Source organism: Oryctolagus cuniculus, chromosome 15 (assembly GCF_964237555.1).
Source record: "Oryctolagus cuniculus chromosome 15, mOryCun1.1, whole genome shotgun sequence".
In the NCBI taxonomy this organism is placed as follows: domain Eukaryota; kingdom Metazoa; phylum Chordata; class Mammalia; order Lagomorpha; family Leporidae; genus Oryctolagus; species Oryctolagus cuniculus.
Window position 1 is genome coordinate 88,308,199 of NC_091446.1, and position 21,364 is coordinate 88,329,562.

A 21,364-nucleotide genomic window follows, 5' to 3' on the forward strand; every position below is an offset into this window, starting at 1 on the left:
GAATCCCTTATGAAAAATTGAATCCCCGTTATCAGATATTAAAAGGTGGGATCAGGTGGAACCTTTAAAGAACAAGTAGGATTTTTTCCTCAAGAGTGGATGGGAGCATCCATTAATGGGTTCTCTCCAGGGCATCTGATGTTAAGCTCGTCTTGAACTGTCTTTCTGAGGCCATGGTATGTCTTGCACAGCTTCAGGATTGTGTCAGATAGAACATACTTCCTCTGAGCTTTGGATCACAATTTATAGCTAAAATAAATTTATTTTCTATCCAAAATACCCAATTTGTGGCTTTGTATTATGTGGAAAAAATGGATCAGACCCCTAGGAAGAGCTATGTTGAGAGGACCTGAAACAGAAAACTCAGATAATTTAGTTAGCCACTATGGAGAAAGGAGTAACTGAGGACCCCACAGGCCACAATCCTCATTCTCCTTAATGACTTTGCCATCCTCACTGCACAATGAGGGAGAGGAGAGCTGAGAGCACAGTTTCCCAGCAAGAGTTCCTTGACTGGTCTGAAGTTTCTGCTTCCAGTGATGTGATGGGATTTCTGGGATCCTGGGTGTTGGCCCAGTCCACACCCTGTAGGCCAATGAAATTAAGGAAGGAGCTACCCCAGAGGGAACTTGGGTTCATAGATTCCAGAGCTGATCATTGTGAATCCTGGATCTCACTAAAATCAATTGCAGAAAATTCCAACATGTTATACACTCCCCCTAGCTGATGCCCAGGAACATACACTCACCATTTCTCACTTTCAAGGTGTCCTAGCATCCTGCTTGCCAGCTCTTTTGCTGAGGGAAGGTCACAGGAAGCAGTTTGAGCCACTTACACACAGCCAAACAGTTATTCTTAAGTGTTAAAAATTAACTGAAATGTGATCCCTGTTAAACATAAGAGTGGGAATAAGAGAGGGAAGAGATGTATAATTTGGGACATGCTCAAGCTGACTTGCCCCAAATGGTAGAGTTAAAAACATACCAGGGGATTCCATTTCAATCCCATCAAGGTGGCATGTACCAATGCCATCTCACTATTCCAAGTGATCAATTTCAGTTCACAATTGATCATAATGAAAGGACTAAGAGTCAAAGGGAGCACATAAACAAGTCTAGTACCTGCTAACACTAACCGATGGAATAAAGGGGAGAGTGATCCAACATGGGAAGTGAGATACTCAGCAGACTCATAGAATGGCAGATGTCCTAAATAGCACTCTGGCCTCAGAATCAGCCCTAAAGGCACTCGGATCTGGCTGAAAAACCCATGAGAGTATTTCAGGCATGGAAAGACAAGACACTCTGGCAAAAGATCTCTGCGAGTGAGATCCCAATGGAAAGAACAGGTCTTCAAAGAAGGAGGCACCTTTCTCTGAAGGGAGGAGAGAACCTCCACTTTGACTATGACCTTGTCTAAACAAGATAAGAATTGGAGAACTCAGAGGGCTTCCATAGCCTTGGAAACTCATGACTGGAGCATAGGGAGACTACTGATGCCATAGACAGGAGTGTCAATTGGTAAAGTCAACAACAGGAGTCACTGTGCACTTACTCCTCATGTAGGATCTCTGTCCTTAATGTGCTGTGTATTGAGATTTAATGCTATAACGAGTACTCAAACAATATATTTCACTTTGTGTTTCTATGGGGGTGCAAACTGTTGAAATCTTTACTTAATGTATACTAAACTGATCCTCTGTAAAAAAAAAAAGAAATTATCAACTCCCAACTTGACTCTCACTGGGATTAAACATGACAATAGGTCTGATCTGATTTCATCATCATTTAAAAAAATCATCTATTATTTTTCACTTTATGTTTCTGTGTGGGAGCAAACTGTTGAAATCCTTACTTAATGTATACTAAGCTGATCTTCTGTATATTAAGATAATCGAAAATGAATCTTGATGTGAATGGAAGGGGAGAGGGAGTGGGAAAGGGGAGGGTTGTGGGTGGGAGGGACGGTATGTGGGGGAAGCCATTGTAATCCATAAATCGTACTTTGGAAATTTATATTCATTAAATAAAAGTTAAAAAAATATATATATGATAATCTTACAAGATTACATAGTGTTGTGACAAAGGTACTTCTTGATGGGGCACCTTGCATAGCTGCTGATTATGCATGATGTCACAGTAGGTGGAGCCAATTAAGACCTTCCATATAAATAGGTAGACCACTTGTGCTCTGTGAAGCAGGAATGAGTGGAGGGGTTTGAGTTCAGATCTGAAGCTGCCTCATTGCCCTTCACCCAGAGTCTCCATTAAGCCTGGGGTGTCATCACCTTCAAAGTGCTCCCACCTCTTGGGATCCTTCCTTACCTCCTGTGTCCATGTTCCTGCTAGGAAATTGTGATCTGGAGCTTTTGTTAACTGCTGCGGGTGGGTGAGTTACAATTCACTGATTGTTCTTTAGCTTCTCGACTTTCTTCATTCTCCACTCATTTTTCTGTCAGGTCTTTTTTTTTGTTAAAGATTTTATTTATTTATTTGAGAGGTAGAGTTACAGATAGTGAGAGGGAGAGACAGGGAGAAAGGTCTTCCATCTGCTGGTTCAATCCCCAAATGGCCTCAAAGGCCGGAGCTGTGCCAATCTGAAGCCAGGATCCAGGAGCTTCTTCTGGGTCTCCCACATGGTTTCGGGGCCGGAGGACCTGCACCATCTACTGCTCTCCCAAGCCATATCAGAGAGCTGGATAGGAAGTGGAGCAGCCGAAACTAGAACCGGTGCCCATATGGGATGCCAGCACCACAAGTAGAGGATTAACCCACTGCACCAGATCGCCTGCCCCATCTGTCAGGTCTTTTTAAAAAAAATTTTTTAAGATTTATTTTATTTATTTGAAAGACAGAGTTACAGAGAGATGTAGAGACAGAGCGCTCTCTTATATCCGCTGGTTTACTTCCCAGATGGCTGCAATGGACAGAGCTACACTAATCCAAAGCCAGGAGCCAGGAGCTTCCTCTGGGTCTCCCACGTGGGTGCAGGCTCCCAAGCATTTGGGTCATCTTCTACTACTTTCTCAGGTGATAGCAGAGAGCTGGATTGGAAGAGGAGCAGCCAGACTAGAACCAGTGCCCTATGGATGCTGGCACCTCAGGCCAGGGTTTTAACCCAATGCGCCATGGTGCCTGCCCCCCAAAATATTGTTTTTAAGAATGTTGAAAGATATTACATATATTAATCTTCTTTTGGTTCATTTTCTTTTAGATATTTTCTTCTAATTCGTGTTTTGTTCTTTAATATGTTTTCCATTGCTTTCTTGGTGGTATATAGTAATCCTGTTAGTTTTATTTATTGATCTTGGATCCAGCGATTTTGCTTAATTGTTGTATTTTTTAAATTTTTTTTATTTTTTGGACAGGCAGAGCAGACAGTGAGATATAGACAGAGAGAAAGGTCTTCCTTTTTCCATTGGTTCACCCCCCAATGGCCGCTGTGACCGGTGTGCTGTGGCTGGCACACCATGCTGATCTGAAGCCAGGAATCAGGAACTTCTCCTGGTCTCCCATGTGGGTGCAGGGCCCAAGGACCTGGGCCATCCTCCACTGCACTCCCTGGCCACAGCAGTGAGCTGGCCTGGAAGAGGAGCAACCGGGACAGACTCTGGTGCCCCGACCAGGACTAGAACCCTGTGTACCAGTGCCGCAGGCAGAGGATTAGCCCATTGAGCTGTGGTGCCAGCCTAATTGTTGTATTTTGGATATTGTCAGGTTATCTTTGTGTATAATGGTGTGATACACATGTGTGGTTGCTCAAAGATAGAGCCTTATATTTTGCATTTCCTTTTTGTTGTTTGTTTCTATGACTACACCTCCAGTGCTATGCTGAAGGGAGTTAGTGATGAGAGGAACCTTGTCTGACTCCACTCAGAGAAAAAGGTATTCATTGATCCTGTATCAATTTTTGCATGTTCATTTTAGAAAAAAATTGATTGAGTTAAGGAATCCATTATTTTTGATGTTATATTTCTTTAATTATTTAATGAACACATGGTTTTCTTGTAATTTTTACCTACATTTCATACATGGATGATTTCTATGATTTACTTGGGAATGGTAACTATTCATGCATTTTTATCTTACTTATTATTGATCTATTGTGTTTCCATGTATAGTGTCATTTATATAATAATATTTTACTTTCAATATTTAATCTCTATGAAAGAGATGCTCTTTAATTTCATGTCCTGATCTAATTGCAAGTTGATATAATCTTGCTTTCCAGAAAAGTTTTTTAAAATGTTTCTCAGTTATTTCCACTCTGCATGAGTATGGGAAATTTGCATGATTTTTCTTTCTTAAAAATATAGAGTGTCCCATTAAGTCTGGACCTGACATTTTACTTGTGGAGCTTCTTTGTTTGTTGATTTGTTGGTTTGACTTTTCAAAAACAAGTCAACTTACTTAGTTTATATAGCATTTTTCCTATTTTATATTTGTTTTTTTTTTTTTTACAAATGTTTTATCTATTTGAGAGGTAGAGTTACAGAGAGGGAGACACATAGAGATATCTTCCAACCCCTGGCTCACTCCACAAATGGCCACAATGGCCAGAGCTGGGTCCATCTAAAGCCAGGAACCAGGATCTTTTGGGTCTTCCACATGGGTGCAATCAGGCATCTTTTATTGCTTTCTCAGGCAATAAGCTGAGAGCTGGATCAGAAGAGGAGCAGACATGACACAAACTGGTGCCCATATTGGATGCTGGCATGCAGACAGAAGCTTAGTCTACTATATCACAGTGTCAGCCCCTATGTTTGTGTTTTTTAAAATGATTTTCAGAATATGATGGTTTTTGTTTTTGTAGTAATATTTTTTATTTCTAAGTATTTTAGAGAGTCTTCTTGGCATCTTGCTAAGCTCTATAAACTGTTTAAAAGATTTTTTTAATTTGACAGAGTTAGTGAGAGAGACAGACAGACAGACAGAGAGAAAGATCTTCCTTCCATTGATTCACCCTCCAAATGGCAGCTATGGCTGGAGCTATGCTGATCTGAAGCCAGGAGCCAGGTGCTTCCTCCTGGTCTCCCATGCAGGCACAGGGGCCCAAGCACTTGGGCCATCCTCCACTGCCTTCCCAGGCCAGAGAGCTGGACTGGAAGAGGAACAACCAGGACTAGAACCCGGTGCTCATATGGGATGCTGGCACTGTGGGCAGAGGATTAACCAAAGGAACCACGGCACTGGCCCCAAAACAGATTGTTTTAATTTGTAAATTTATTAGTTTTACTTTTCATGTTTTAAATCACACTAGTGCTTTATTAATTTTGCTGATTTTTAAAACATTTTTATCATGCTACTATAAGCATTTCATCTATGTTTATTGTTATATTTTCTAGCTTTTATTCAATATTCTTGTGAGTTTATTTTCTTTTTAATTCTTGTGAAGGAATCTGAGATCATGCTGTCTTCCAATCTAAGGTTTTCACTAGAGAATGGAAGATTTTCCTATGCCCTGATTTATCTGGCAATTTCATGTACTCTCAATGTTTCCAAACCATGATTCAGAGGTCAGAGTATTACTTAAGGTGATTGTCATTCTATGAGTCTGCTGTATGGACTACTTCCCATGTTGGCAATTTCATGTACTCTCCATGTTTCCAAACCATGATTCAGAGGTCAGAGTATTACTTAGGTGATTGTCATTCTATGAGTCTGCTGTATGGACTGCTTCCCATGTTGGTGCATTCACTAGTCCTTTTTAGTTTTGTCTGTTATTATCACCAAACACTAAGTCCTATTTCTATGATCACTTTAGCGTTTGATCGTATCTATATGAACAATTTAACATTTAATCCTATCCATATGATCTATATAATATTAAGATGCTACTTTTACCTCCTATCTTAAGGGGATTTGGGGTCCCATGACAATTTTATAAACTATACCCTCAGAAGCAAGTCCATAGAAATGTATCCAAAACTATGCTGCTTTATAGTTATGGACTTCACACATTTAACAATTACAACTTTAAAATCATGCTAATGCTTCCCACCATGCCCAACACTTACTCCCACCCACACTTACACCCCCTTACTCTTCCTATTCTTATTCTCATGCATATTTTTGACTAAGATCTATTTTCAATTAACTTTATATACATGTGGTTAACTATATGTTAAATAAAGAGTTCAAGGTTAGAATGAAGGAAAAAAGATAAATAAAATAAGAGGAGGCAAGATGGCGGAATAGGAAGGGAGCACACTGATAGTCCGGGGAGAGATAGTTTAATAAAAGTGGAGATACTGCAGGTTCAAGGAAGAGTAGGGGAGGAAACAGCATAAGAAACTCTTCCGGAACGCGTGATTCACAGTGGACCTGCGTGGAGAGCGTGGGAGCCCACAGTTCAGGACACCAGCGGCAGACTCAACACACCAGCGCTGGAACGCGAGGTGAGCCGAACCTCAATAGCCCGAGACACCGGCAGGCAAGCGGAGAGAGGAGACTAGAGGGAACGACCCCCGGGGGGCGGGGAGTGTTCACCAGGCTAACTGGAAGAGAGAGAGAGAGAGAGAGAGAAAAAGGTGACTGGTATGGACACGGGTTTCTCTCTCTCTGCTCACCTCTCAAGGGAAAGCAAGACAAAGAGCAGGCGCCATCTTGGACATACGTCATAAGCAGAGCGACCTCAGGTCTGCACCAGCCCTGAGCCTAGCAGAAAAACCTGACTCTGGGCGGGGTGAATTAACAGGAGATTAGGACCTAGTAAATTTGTGGTGCTACTAACTGAGACTGTGAAAAAAGAGACGGTGGGGGAGAGAACTCATGGAATTCACATGAGCACTCTCCAGAGACGCTACAATTCTGTAACTTTGGCAACCCAGTGGGAGACTGAAGGAGAATTTGAGCCCACTCTGAGGGCAGAACAGATTCCCTGTGTGGTCCTTGGGAAAGAGCTTCCAATCTCTGGCTCCTGTGGGTATATCATTTGCCTGCTAACTACCTCCAACTTCGTTCAGCTGTGCGGAATTACTTCCCTTTTGAATGAAAAAAAAAAAGAAAGAGAGAGAGAGAGGTTTACCACGCGTAACCTGGGAGTGTCACCTTTGGCACACCAAACAGAGCTCTCAGGCCACACCCATCTCAAGTCCTAAGGCTCCATCAAAAACAGATAGTCCACTTAATCTAGAGTCATAGTATAACAAGAAAAAGCACCACAGTGAAGAAACCAAATATCTCCAATATGCCAAATAACAAACGCAAAAACCGAGGTAATAAAAACAAGGAAGTCACCATGACACCCTCAAATGAAAAAGACACCCCAATTCAAGATTATGAAGATGATGACATAGAAGAAATGCAAGAAGCAGATCTCAAAAAATTGATAAGAACATTAAGAAGTTCTCAAAAACAAATTCTTGAACTACAGAAATCCTTACTGGACAAGATAGAAAATCTCTCTCATGAAATGAAATATTAAGGAGGAATCAAAATGAAACGAAACAACTAGTACAACAGGAAACTGTGATAGTGACTGAAGTGAAGAATTCAATAGATCAAATGAAAAACACACTAGATAGCCTTACAAACAGAATGGGTGAAGCAGAAGAGAGAATATCGGACTTAGAAGACAGAGAACAGGAAAGGATACAGTCAGACCAAAGAAAAGAAGAGGAAATTAGAAATCTAAAACATATTGTCGGGAATCTTCAGGATACTATTAAAAAACCCAATATTCGGGTTCTAGGAGTTCCTGAAGGCATGGAGAGGGAGAAAGGATTAGAAGGCCTTTTTAGTGAGATATTAGCAGAAAATTTCCCAGGTTTGGAGAAGGACAGAGAAATCCTAGTACAGGAAGCTCACAGAACTCCTAATAAACACGACCAAAAGAGATCCTCACCACGACACGCTGTAATTAAACTCTCCACAGTGAAACATAAAGAAAAGATCCTAAAATGTGCAAGAGAGAAACGTCAGATTACTCTCAGAGGATCTCCAATCAGACTCACAGCTGACTTCTCATCAGAAACTCTACAAGCTAGGAGGGAATGGCGAGATATAGCCCAGGTACTAAGAGGGAACAACTGCCAGCCCAGAATATTATATCCTGCAAAGCTATCATTTGTGAATGAAGGTGAAATAAAGACTTTTCATAGCAAACAGAAATTGAAAGAATTTGTCACCACTCGTCCAGCCCTGCAAAAGATGCTTAAAGATGTGTTACACACAGAAACACAGAAACACAGTCATCAATATGAAAGAAGGTAAAGGAAGGAAACCAAGGAAGGAAAGCTCACAGCAAAAGATCACAGGGAATTCAAAGCATATATTAGAACTTATCTTTGGCAAATGGCAGGGCAAAGTTACCACTTATCATTAGTCACATTGAACGTGAATGGCCTGAACTGTCCAGTTAAAAGACACCGATTGGCTGATTGGGTTAAGGAACAAAACCCATCTATTTGCTGCTTACAAGAAACGCATCTTTCCAACAAAGATCCATACAGACTGAAAGTGAAAGGCTGGAAAAAGATATACCATGCCAACAGAAATGAAAAAAGAGCGGGCGTAGCCATCTTAATATCAGACAACATAAACTTTACCACAAAAACCGTTAAGAGAGAAAAAGAGGGACACTACATAATGATTAAGGGATCAATTAAACAGGAAGATATAACAATTATCAATGTATATGCACCTAACTACAGGGCACCGGTTTATCTAAAAGATTTGTTAACGGACTTAAAGGGAGACTTAGACCCCAATACAATAGTACTGGGGGACTTCAATACTCCACTCTCAGAAATAGACAGATCAATAGGACAGAAGATCAACAAGGATACAGTAGATTTAAACGACACTATAGCCCAAATGGATCTAACAGATATATACAGAACTTTCAATCCTACAGCTAAAGATTTTACATTCTTCTCAGCAGTACATGGAACCTTCTCTAGGATTGACCACATACTAGGCCATAAAGCAAGTCTCAGCAAATTCAAAAGAATTAGAATCATACCATGCAGCTTCTCAGACCATAAAGGAATGAAGTTGGAAATTAGCAACACAGGAATCCCTAGAGCATACGCAAACACATGGAGATTGAACAACATGCTCCTGAATGAACAATGGGTCATAGAAGAAATCAAAAGAGAAATCAAAAACTTTCTGGAAGTAAATGAGGATAACAGCACAACATACCAAATCTTATGGGACGCAGCAAAGGCAGTGTTAAGGGGAAAGTTTATATCAATAGGTGCCTACATCAAGAAATTGGAAAGGCACCAAATAAATGAGCTTTCAATTCACCGCAAGGATCTAGAAAACCTACAGCAAACCAGACCCAAATCTAGTAGGAGAAGAGAAATAATTAAAATCAGAGAAGAAATCAACAGGATTGAATACAAAAAAACGTTCCAAAAAATCAGCCAAACGAGGAGCTGGTTTTTTGAAAAAATAAACAAAATTGACACCCCATTGGCCCAACTAACTAAAAAAAGAAGAGAAAAGACCCAAATCAATAAAATCAGAGATGAAAAAGGAAACGTAACAACAGACACCACAGAAATAAAAAGAATCATCAGAAATTACTACAAGGACTTGTATGCCAGCAAACAGGGAAACCTATCATAAATGGATAGATTCCTGGACACATGCAACCTACCTAAATTGAACCAGGAAGACATAGAAAACCTAAATAGACCCATAACTGAAACAGAAATTGAAACAGTAATAAAGGCCCTCCCAACAAAGAAAAGCCCAGGACCAGATGGATTCACTGCTGAATTCTACCAGACATTTAAAGAAGAACTAACTCCAATTCTTCTCAAACTATTCAGAACAATCGAAGAAGAGGGAATCCTCCCAAATTCTTTCTATGAAGCCAGCATCACCTTAATTCCTAAGCCAGAAAAAGATGCAGCAGTGAAAGAGAATTACAGACCAATATCCCTGATGAACATAGATGCAAAAATCTTCAATACAATTCTGGCCAACAGAATGCAACAACACATCAGAAAGATCATCCACCCAAACCAAGTGGGATTTATCCCTGATATGCAGGGATGGTTTAATGTGCGCAAGACAATCAATGTGATACACTACATTAACAGACTGCAGAAGAAAAACCATATGATTATCTCAATAGACGCCGAGAAAGCATTTGATAAAATACAACACCCGTTCATGATGAAAACTCTAAGCAAACTGGGTTTGGAAGGAACATTCCTCAATACAATCAAAGCAATCTATGAAAAACCCACAGCCAACATCCTATTGAATGGGGAAAAGTTGGAAGCATTTCCACTGAGATCTGGTACCAGACAGGGATGCCCATTCTCACCACTGCTATTCAATATAGTTCTGGAAGTTCTAGCCAGAGCTATTAGGCAAGAAAAAGAAATTAAAGGGATACAAATTGGGAAGGAAGAACTCAAACTATCCCTCTTTGCAGATGACATGATTCTTTAATTAGGGGTCCCAAAGAACTCTACTAAGAGACTGTTGGAACTCATAGAAGAGTTTGGCAAAGTAGCAGGGTATAAAATCAATGCACAAAAATCAACAGCCTTTGTATACACAGACAATGCCATGGCTGAGGAAGAACTTCTAAGATCAATCCCATTCACAATAGCTACAAAAACAATCAAATACCTTGGAATAAACTTAACCAAGGACGTTAAAGATCTCTACGATGAGAATTACAAAAGCTTAAAGAAAGAAATAGAAGAGGATACCAAGAAATGGAAAAATCTTCCATGCTCATGGATTGGAAGAATCAATATCATCAAAATGTCCATTCTCCCAAAAGCAATTTATAGATTCAATGCAATCCCAATCAAGATACCAAAGACATTCTTCGCAGATCTGGAAAAAATGGTGCTGAAATTTATATGGAGGCACAAGAGACCTCGAATAGCTAAAGCAATCTTGTACAACAAAAACAAAGCCGGAGGCATCACAATACCAGGTTTCAGGACATACTACAGGGCAGTTGTAATCAAAACAGCATGGTACTGGTACAGAAACAGATGGATAGACCAATGGAACAGAATTGAAACACCAGAAATCAATCCAAACATCTACAGCCAACTTATATTTGATCAAGGATCTAAAACTAATTCCTGGAGCAAGGACAGTCTATTCAATAAATGGTGCTGGGAAAACTGGATTTCCACATGCAGAATCATGAAGCAAGACCCCTACCTTTCACCTTACACAAAAATCCACTCAACATGGATTAAAGACCTAACTCTACGACCTGACACCATCAAGTTACTAGAGAACATTGGAGAAACCCTTCAAGATATTGGCACAGGCAAAGAATTTCTGGAAAAGACCCAGGAGGCACAGGCAGTCAAAGCCAAAATCAACTATTGGGATTGCATCAAATTGAGAAGTTTCTGTACTGCAAAAGAAACAGTCAGGAGAGTGAAGAGACAACCGTCAGAATGGGAAAAATATTTGCAAACTATGCAACAGATACAGGGTTAATAACCAGAATCTACAAAGAGATCAAGAAACTCCACAAACACAAAACCAACAACCCACTTAAGAGATGGGCCAAGGACTTCAATAGACATTTTTCAAAAGAGGAAATCCAAATGGCCAACAGGCACATGAAAAAATGTTCAAGGTCATTAGCAATCAGGGAAATGCAAATCAAAACCACAATGAGGTTTCACCTCACCCCGGTTAGAATGGCTCACATTCAGAAATCTACCAACAACAGATGCTGGCGAGGATGTGGGGAAAAAGGGACACTAACCCACTGTTGGTGGGAATGCAAACTGGTCAAGCCACTATGGAAGTCAGTCTGGAGATTCCTCAGAAACCTGAATATAACCCTACCATTTGACCCAGCCATCCCACTCCTTGGAATTTACCCAAAGGAATTTAAATTGGCAAACAAAAAAGAGGTCTGCACCCTAATGTTTATTGCAACTCAATTCACAATAGCTAAGACCTGGAACCAACCTAAATGCCCATCAATGGTAGACTGGATAAAGAAATTATGGGATATGTACTCTTTAGAATACTATACCACAGTAAGAAACAATGAAATCCAGTCATTTGCAACAAAATGGAGGAATCTGGAACACATCATGCTGAGTGAAATTAGCCAGTCCCAAAGGGACAAATACCATATGTTCTCCCTGATCGGTGACAACTGACTGAACACCAAAAAGGAAACCTCCTGAAGTGAAATGGACACTATGGGAAATTGTGACTTGATCAGCATAGCCCTGACTGTTGATGGACAACTTAATACATTATCCCTCTTAGTAGTTTTTTTGTCTGTTCTACTTAATATGACTGTTTTAATTCTGTAGTTAATACACAGTTATTCTTAAGTGTTGAAAATTGACTGAAATGTGATCCCTGTTAAACATAAGAGTGGGAATAGGAGAGGGAAGAGATGTATAATTTGGGGCATGCTCAGGCTGACTTACCCCAAATGGTAGAGTTAGAAACATACCAGGGGATTCCAGTTCAATCCCATCAAGGTGGCATGTGCCAATGCCATCTCACTAGTCCAAGTGATCAATTTCAGTTCACAACTGATCATAATGAGAGGACTGAGGGTCAAGGGGAGCACATAAACAAGTCTAGTACCTGCTAACACTAACCGATAGAATAAATAAAGGGGAGAGTGATCCAACATGGGAAGTGAGATACTCAGCAGACTCATAGAATGGCAGATGTCCTAAATAGCACTCTGGCCTCAGAATCAGCCCTAAGGCATTCGGATCTGGCTGAAAAGCCCATGGGAGTGTTTCAGGCATGGAAAGCCAAGACACTCTGGCAAAAGATCTCTGTGAGTGAGATCCCAGTGGAAAGAACAGGTCTTCAAAGAAGGAGGTACCTTTCTCTGAAGGGAGGAGAGAACCTCCACTTTGACTATGACCTTGTCTAAACAAGATAAGAATCGGAGAACTCGGAGGGCTTCCATAGCCTTGGAAACTCATGACTGGAGCATAGGGAGACTACTGATGCCATAGACAGGAGTGTCAATTAGTAAAGTCAACAACAGGAGTCACTGTGCACTTACTCCTCATGTAGGATCTCTGTCCTTAATGTGCTGTGCATTGAGATTTAATGCTATAATGAGTACTCAAACAATATATTTCACTTTGTGTTTCTATGGGGGTGCAAACTGTTGAAATCTTTACTTAATGCATACTAAACTGATCTTCTGTAAAAAAAAAAAAAAGAAATTATCAACTCCCAACTTGACTCTCACTGGGATTAAACATGACAATAGGTCTGATCTGATTTCATCATCATTTAAAAAAAATCATCTATTATTTTTCACTTTATGTTTCTGTGTGGGAGCAAACTGTTGAAATCCTTACTTAATGTATACTAAGCTGATCTTCTGTATATTAAGATAGTCAAAAATGAATCTTGATGTGAATGGAAGGGGAGAGGGAGTGGGAAAGGGGAGGGTTGTGGGTGGGAGGGACGGTATGTGGGGGAAGCCATTGTAATCCATAAATCGTACTTTGGAAATTTATATTCATTAAATAAAAGTTAAAAAAAGATAAATAAAATAAGATAAATGAAAATAAAAGAAAAAACAAAAAAATTTAAAAACTCTCCTTAATAGTCAATAAAATGCTGTTCAAAGTCATCACTTCTAAAAGTGTCTATTTCACTTCTACAGGTTGCATTTTAGGTGCTCTATCAGTTATCACAGGTCAAGGAGAAAATATAGAAATTTTTCCTTTGGGACTGTTTATTTCACTAAAGATAATGTTTTGCAGTTTCATCCATCTTGTTGCAAATGAAGAGATTTCATTTTTTACTGCTGTGTAGTATTCCATGGTGTAGCTATCCATAATTTCTTTTTCTTTATTTGTTACTGTTTTTATTTAATGACTACACATTTCATATATACAGCTTTTAGGGATATAGTGCATCTTTTCCTCATTCTTGACTCTCACCCCCACTCACATCCCATCTCCTACTCCCTCTCCCATTCCATTTTCCTTTAAGATTAATTTTTAATTCACTTTATATACAGAAGACCAACTTTATACTAAGTAGAGATTTCAGCTATTTGCACTCTCCCACACACAAAGTATAAAGTACACTTTGAAGACAAGTTTTAACATTAATTCTCATAGTACTCCTCATTAAGGACAGAGGTCCAACATGGGGAGCAAGTGCACAGTGACTCCTGTTGTTGATTTAACAACTGACACTCATTTATGATGTCAGTGATCACCTGAGGCTCTTGCCATGAACTTCCAAGACTGTGGAAGCCTTTTGAGTCCACAAACTGCATCAGTTTTTAGGTCATATGCAAAGTGGAAGTTCTCTCCTCCCTTCAGAGAAAATGACATCCTTCTTTGATGGCCTCTTCTTTCTACCGGGGTCACACTCACAGAGATCTTTCAGGTATGTCATTTTTTGCCCCAGTGTCTTGGCTTTCCATTCCTGAAATACTCCCATGAGCTTTTTAGCCAGATCCCAATGCCTTAAGGGCTGATTCTGAGGTCAGAGTGCTACTTAGGGCATTTGTCATTATATGGGTCTGCTGTGTGGACTGCTTCCCATGTTGGATCATTCTCTCCTTTGTAATTCTCTTTATTTTTATAACCAGTACTTGGTCTTATTTAAATGATCCCTTTGATTTATGGTACTATGTATATGATCAATTCTGTAGATAATATGATCATTTATCACATAAGATGGGATTAGTGCCACCCAGCTAAATGGGATTTGGAATCCCATGGCAAGTTTTAGCTTCACCCTTAGGGGTAAGTCTGTGAGAATGTGTGCCAATCTGTACAGCTCCTCCCTCTTTCATCCCCACTCTTATTTTTAACTGGGATCTATTTTCAATTGACTTACTACATCTATGATTAATTCCATGTTAAGTAATGAGTTTAACCAATGGTATTAGGTAGAGAAAAACTGAATAAAAATAAATAAGTAAAATAATAATAAACTGTTCTTCAACAGTCAAGACAAGGGCTTTTCAAGTAATTGCTTCTCATAGTATCAGCTTCAATTCTACAGGTTTCTTTTTGATGCTCTCTTAGTTGTCACAGATCAGGTAGAACATAGGGTATTTGTCCCTTTGGGACTTATTTCACTAAGTATGATATTTTCTGAATTCATCCATTTAGCTGTAAATGACCAGATTTCTTTTTTAAAAATGCTGTGTAGGATACCATTCAGTACATATTCCATTCCATCTATGGGCATTTAGGTTGATTCCATGTTTTAGCTATTGTGAATTGAGCCGCAATAAACATGAAGATGCAGATGAATATTTTATTTGCTTATTCCATTTCCTTTGGATAAATTCTAAGGCGTGGCATGGCTGGGTTGTATGGTAGGACTAGATTCAGATTTCTGAGGTATCTCCAAACTGTCTTCCATAGTAGCTTTACCAGTTTGCATTCCCACCAACAGTGGATTAGGGGTACAATTTCCTCCACATTCTCTCCAGTATTTGGTGTTTGTTGATTTCTGTATTAGAAAGCCATTCTAATCAAGGTGAGGTGAAACCTCATTGTGGTTTTGATTTGTATCTCCCTGATGGCTAGTGATCCTGAGCATTTTTTCATGTGTCTGCAGGCCATGTGTATTTTCTCTTTTGAAAAATGTCTTTTAAGTCTTTGGCCCATCTCTTAACTAGGTTGTTTGCTTTCCTATTGTTAAGTTTTTTGATCACTTTATATATTCTGATTATTAATCCTTTATCAGTTGCATGGTTTGCAAATAATTTCTCCCATCCTACTGGTTGCCTCTTTACTTTCCTGTTTCTTTTGTTGTACAGGAGCTTCTCAATTTGATGTAATCCCATTTGTTAATCTTGGTTTTTATTGCCTATTCCTCTGGGGTCTTTTCCAGCAACTCTGTGCCTAGGCCAATGTCTTGCAGGGTTTCCCCAATGCTCTAGTAATTTGATGGAATTAAGTCATAGATTTAGGTCTTTAATCCATTTTGGATGGATTTTTAAGGCATAAGGTAGGGGTCTTGCTTCATTTTTTTGCATGTGGAAATTCAGTTTTCCCAGCACCATTTGTTGAAGAGACTGTCTTGTTCCAGAAAATAGTTTTAGCTCCTTGGTCAAATATAAGTTGTTTGTAGATGGTTATATTGATTTCTGGCATTTCTATTCTGTTCCATTGGTCTATCTATCTGTTTTTGTACCAGTACCAGGCTGTTTTGGTTATAACTGCCTTGTAATATATCTTGAAATCTGATACTGTTATGCCTCGGCTTTACTTTTCTTTTATATCATTGCTTTAGCTGATTTCTCCTGTGTTTCCAAATGAATTTCAGCATCATTTTTTCTAGATCTGAGAAGAATATATTTGGTTTTTTGATTGATATTGCATTGAATCTGTAAATTATTATCAGAAGAATGAACATGTTGATGATATTGATTCTTCCAATCCATGAACATGGAAGTTTTTTTTTTCCATTTTTTATGTCTTCTATTTCTTTCTTTAGAGTTTTATAATTCTCATCATAGAGATCTTTGACCTCCTTGGTCAAATTTATTCCAAGGTATTTAATTTTTTGTTGCTATTGTGAATGGGATTGATCTTAGAAATTCTTTCTCAGCCATGGCATTGTCTGTATACACAAAGCCTGTTGTTTTTTGTGTGTTGATTTTATATCCTGCTATTTTGCCAAACTCTCTTTTGAGTTCCAGTAGTCTCCTAGTGGAATCTTTTGGTTCCCCTATATATATATAATCATAGAATCTGCAAATAAAGATAGTTTGACTTCATTCTTACTGACCTGAATCTCTTTGATTTCTTTTTCTTGCCTGATGGCTCTGGCTAAAACTTCCAGGACTATATTGAACAGCATTGCAGAGAGTAAGCATCCTCATCTGGTTCCAGATCTCAGTGGCAATGCTTCCATTTTTTCCCCATTCAATAGGATGCTTTCCATGAGTTTGTCATAACTTGCCTTAATTATGTTGAGGAATGTTCCTTCTAGACCAAATTTGCTTAGAGTTTTCATCATGAAAAGGTGTTGTATTTTATCAAATGCTTTTTCTGCAATGATTGAGATAATCATATAGTTTTTGTTTTTTGATTTGTTAATCTGATGTATCACATTGATTCATTTGTGAATGTTGAACCATCCCTGCATACCAGGGATAAATTCCACTTGGTCTGGGTGAATTATCTTCCTGATGTGTTGTTGAATTCGATTGGCCAGGATTTTGTTGAGGATTTTTGCATATTTGTACATCAGGAAAGTTGGTCTATAGTTTTCTTTGTCACATCTTTTCCAGATTTAGGAATTAAGGTGATGCTGGCTTCGTAGAAGGAATTTGGGAGGATTCCACCCCTTTCAATTGTTTGAAATAGCTTGGGAAGAACTGGAGTTAGTTTTTTAAATGTTTGGTAGAATTCAGCAGTGAAGCCATTTGGTCCTGAGCTTTTTCTTGTTGGTAGGACATAATTTCTTTATCCAAGCTTCAGTTTTGGGGCATTTGGGTTGATTCAATTTCTTTGCTCTTGTGAATTGAGCAAAGATAATCATAGAGGTACAGATAGGACTTTCACATGTTGTTTTCACTTCCATTTGGTAGATTCGCGGGAGTGGAATGGCTGGGTCATATGGTAAGTGTATATTCAGATTTCTGAGGCATCTCCATACTGTCTTCCACAGTGGCTTTACCAGTTTACATTCCCATCAACAGTGGGTTAGAGTATCTTTTCCTCCACATCCTCTCCAGCATTTGTTATTTGTTGATTTCTGTATGAAAGCCATTCTAAGCCGGGGTGAGGTGAAACCTGATTGTATTTTGATTTGTTCTTTAAATATCTGGCAGAATTCAGCAGTGAAGGTGGGGTTTTCTTTGTTGGGATGGTCTTTATTACTGATTCTAATGCCATATTGGTTATTTTTGTCTATTTAGGTTTTCTGTGTCTTCACTTTCTTCTCTCTCTCATTCTCTGTTCTCTGTCTTTCACAAACACCTTTCTGTCTCTCTCATCTCTCACACACACACACACCGACACAAGCACACACGCAAAGATCCACAAATCAGGGATCTCCACATTGCCCTCAACACTTCCTGCCCCAGTCCTGGGACTGTGCAGCTTCTGGGCAGGATGGGGCGTTGCCCCTTGGTGCCACCTAGCGGCCATCCGCAGATCCAGAGTTTCTTGAAATGGCCCAAGCCATTGGCTATCTGGAAGGCTGCCCAAAGGCAGCCCCAGAACCTTTCCTCAGAGAGGAGGAATACCAGACTCACCTCAAGCTGCTACAGGCCTCCCCAGGGCGGCAGGTCTAGGGGATGCCGCCCTCTTGACAGAAATGTCCCAGACCCAGTGAAGATGGTGGTGGTGGGGGGGGTGTGTGGCGGGAGAGGGGAGGGGAGGGGTGTTGGGGGGGGAGGGGAGGGGCGACAGAGTCCGAAGGCACCGGGGCCTCCAGTACCGCAGAGCCTGCCACCCGCAGCAGCAGAGCCCGAGCTCAGGCGGAGCTTTGCCTTGCCCTGAACGAGGCCCCGGGGGGGCTGCTCCGATTCCTGGCTGCGGCCCCTGCAGCAGCAGTGTGGTGTTTCTGCTGACCCCTCGCACACCCCGCGGACTCACCGGCCCCGGAAGGCCCCCTGTTGGCCGCGGGAGCCTGGCAGCCGTGCCCAGGGGCATCACGCCCAGCCAGGCCATGCCAGGGTGGCAGCCCTGGGCTCCCCCTCTGAGCCTCCCAGGCCCTGGGGCGCCACAGCCCACCAGAGCGGCAGGGCTCTCCCTCAGTCAGGCACCGTGGTGGCCCCCATACCAAGGAAGGTGCGGGATGCCCGAGGGCATTGCAGGACTCCTCTTCCTGCTGCTGCCCTCCGGAAATCCCGCTGGGCCGGCTCCAGGTCCCTGGTAGGGGGGCCATTCCGGGCCCCAGGGCCAGATGTGGTGTTGTGCACCTGCGCCGCAGGTGAACGCCTCACTGGCCCGGGCCAAGTTCTTCCAAGGGCAGCCGCAGCCGGCAGCCAGCCAGCAGGGCTCTTAGCCCTGGCGGAGGCTCCCAGCCTGCTGGACGAGCTGCTGTCCAGCCCGGAGTTCCTCAACATGGCCCAGGCCGTTGGCCCTCTCGAAGGCTGTGAGGTGGGCCCTCAGGCAGCCCCAGAGCCGCCCCTCAGCGAGAGCGAATACCAGGCTCTCCTCCAGCTGCTGCAGGCTTCCCCGGGGCGGCAGGTCTAGGGGTTGCCAGGCAACTTGCCTTGGGGCGCGGGGAGCTTCCCTCCTGACAGAAATATCCCAGACCCAGTGAGGATGGCAGTGGGGAGGGGGCGAGGGCGTGAGGAGAGAGAGGTGGGGGGAAGGGTGCTGGGGTAGGGTGGGGAGGGGCGACAGAGTCAGAAGGCACCGGGCCCTCTGGGATGCTGGGGCCCTGGGAGACAAAGGCTGTGCTCTGGGTGCCACCCAGGGTGTTCTGAGCCTGGGGGAGAGGACACAACCAGATGCTGCCGCACTCCAGGTCCGGACCCGGCAGGTGCACAAAGCATGCCACCACCAATCCTGGAATGTCTGTGGCAAGACACACCTTCCCGGGCCCAGGAGGCCCCTGGCGGGGGTGGGGGGTGGGGTGGGGGGATTGGCAGTTTGCTCGGGTTCGGGTTCTCTCTTTCTCTCCTTCTCTCTTGCTCTCTTTCTTTCCGTCACCCTTTCTCTCGTTTCCTCTCTTGTTCCCACACAAACAACCCTCTCCAACACACCTCTCTCTATTTCTCTCTCTCTCACTCCTCTGACTCTGACAAACACCTCTCTTTCTCTCTGTGTGTCTCTGTCTCTCTCACACACAAGCACACACCCAAAGATGCACACACAAACAGGGATCTCCACCTTGCCCTCAACCCTTTTCCTGTCCCAGCCCTGGGCCCGGGCAGCTTCTGGGCAGACTGGGCCTTTGCCCCTTGGTGCCACCTAGCGGCCACCCGCAGAACTCTGAAGCCGGCCGCGGGGGTGGCGTCCCAGCCTGGCTCACAGCAGGGAATCCCCAGGGTTCAGCCCTGCCTCTCCGTGCCCCGCCCCCCCTCCCCCCAGTTCTGCAGCCGCCCAACGATAACGGGTGAGCCAGGACGGCATCCCGCGGCCGGCCTGAACCACAGGTGGAGTGGGAGGGGGACAGAAGGGCTGGGGAGAATGGGAGAACAGACCGGGCCCGAGGGCCCACCCCTCTCCCAGCAGGGTCTGCGGTCCCGAAGACGGAAGGGACCTGTTTTCTGAACGTGATGTGGAACTGGGCAGGTTGTTGGCCTGGGGGACGCCAAGGACCTCCCCACCCCCCACCCAGGTTGTGGGGAAGAAGTGAGTGGGAGCTCCGGGCGGGTAATGAATATTCATGAGGGGGTGGGTGGGCCGAGAGCCAGCAAGGCCAGCACTCAGCAGGCCACTGCGACCAGAACCGGAACCTGAGATGTGCTAGCCAGCATGGATGGCCGGCGTGGCATAACCACAGCATCCTCCTCTCGGGAACCTTGGCGACCCAGGACCGTTGACCGCGGGTCAGAGGGACGGCTGCACGCTTCCTTTGACGGCAACCCTTATCCCAGCGTCAGGCTCAGAGCAGGGCCGGGTGCAGGTGTGGTTTCAAAACGAGAGGAAAAGAGGAAGGCGCGCACAAGGCCCGCTGGACTCAGCCGCCCCCCCCCCCCGCCCCTGCTGTGGGAGAGCCGGTGGGGCCGGGCGACCTGCACCAGTGCACGCCCATCTTGGGGCCTCAGAGTAGATTTTAAAGTCTCTGAATCTATATTGCTTTTGAATATCCTGTGTATTGTCTGTATTTTAGACTAAAAATCATGTCTTTCCACTGAAATTAGTAGCAGTATAGTTTCTATATTGAATTTCTGTAATTGTTCTACTTTTGGTTTTTTGGTTTTTTTTTTTTGACAGGCAGAGTGGACAGTGAGAGAGAGAGACAGAGAGAAAGGTCTTCCTTTGCCGTTGGTTCACCCTCCAATGGCCGCCACGGCCGGTGCGCTGCGGCCAGCGCACCACGCTGATCCGATGGCAGGAGCCAGGAGCCAGGTGCTTTTCCTGGTCTCTCATGGGGTGCAGGGCCCAAGCACTTGGGCCATCCTCCACTGCACTCCCTGGCCACAGCAGAGAGCTGGCCTGGAAGAGGGGCAACCGGGACAGAATCCGGTGCCCCGACCGGGACTAGAACCCGGTGTGCCAGCGCCGCTAGGCGGAGGATTAGCCTAGTGAGCCGCGGCGCCAGCTGTTCTACTTTTTTAAATGTGTTTTGAGGAGTATCTTTTCTAATCATCCCCTACGTATACTTGTGGACCCACTACTGCTCCTACTAGTTATTCATTTCTACTCTGAATAATCACTTTACAATACGTAATAACATATACATAAATTTTTATTTTCATTTTGCCTTTATTACTGTCTCCTGTGTGTATCAATAGTAAATTCCTTGACTTCAAT

General features: G+C 42.8%; 1 long non-coding RNA gene across 2 annotated transcripts in view; it reads left to right on the forward strand.

The window, feature by feature from the left end:
* Nucleotides 1-20,048: 20,048 nt before the first annotated feature.
* LOC127489452 (uncharacterized) overlaps nucleotides 20,049-21,364 on the forward strand; it is a 96,902-nt gene continuing 95,586 nt past the window's right edge. The window contains exon 1 of one of the 2 annotated variants that reach the window (XR_007917375.2): nucleotides 20,049-20,513. This is a non-coding gene — a long non-coding RNA (uncharacterized lncRNA). The remainder of the gene's footprint in view (nucleotides 20,514-21,364) is intronic. The other variant, XR_007917376.2, reaches the window with a different exon arrangement.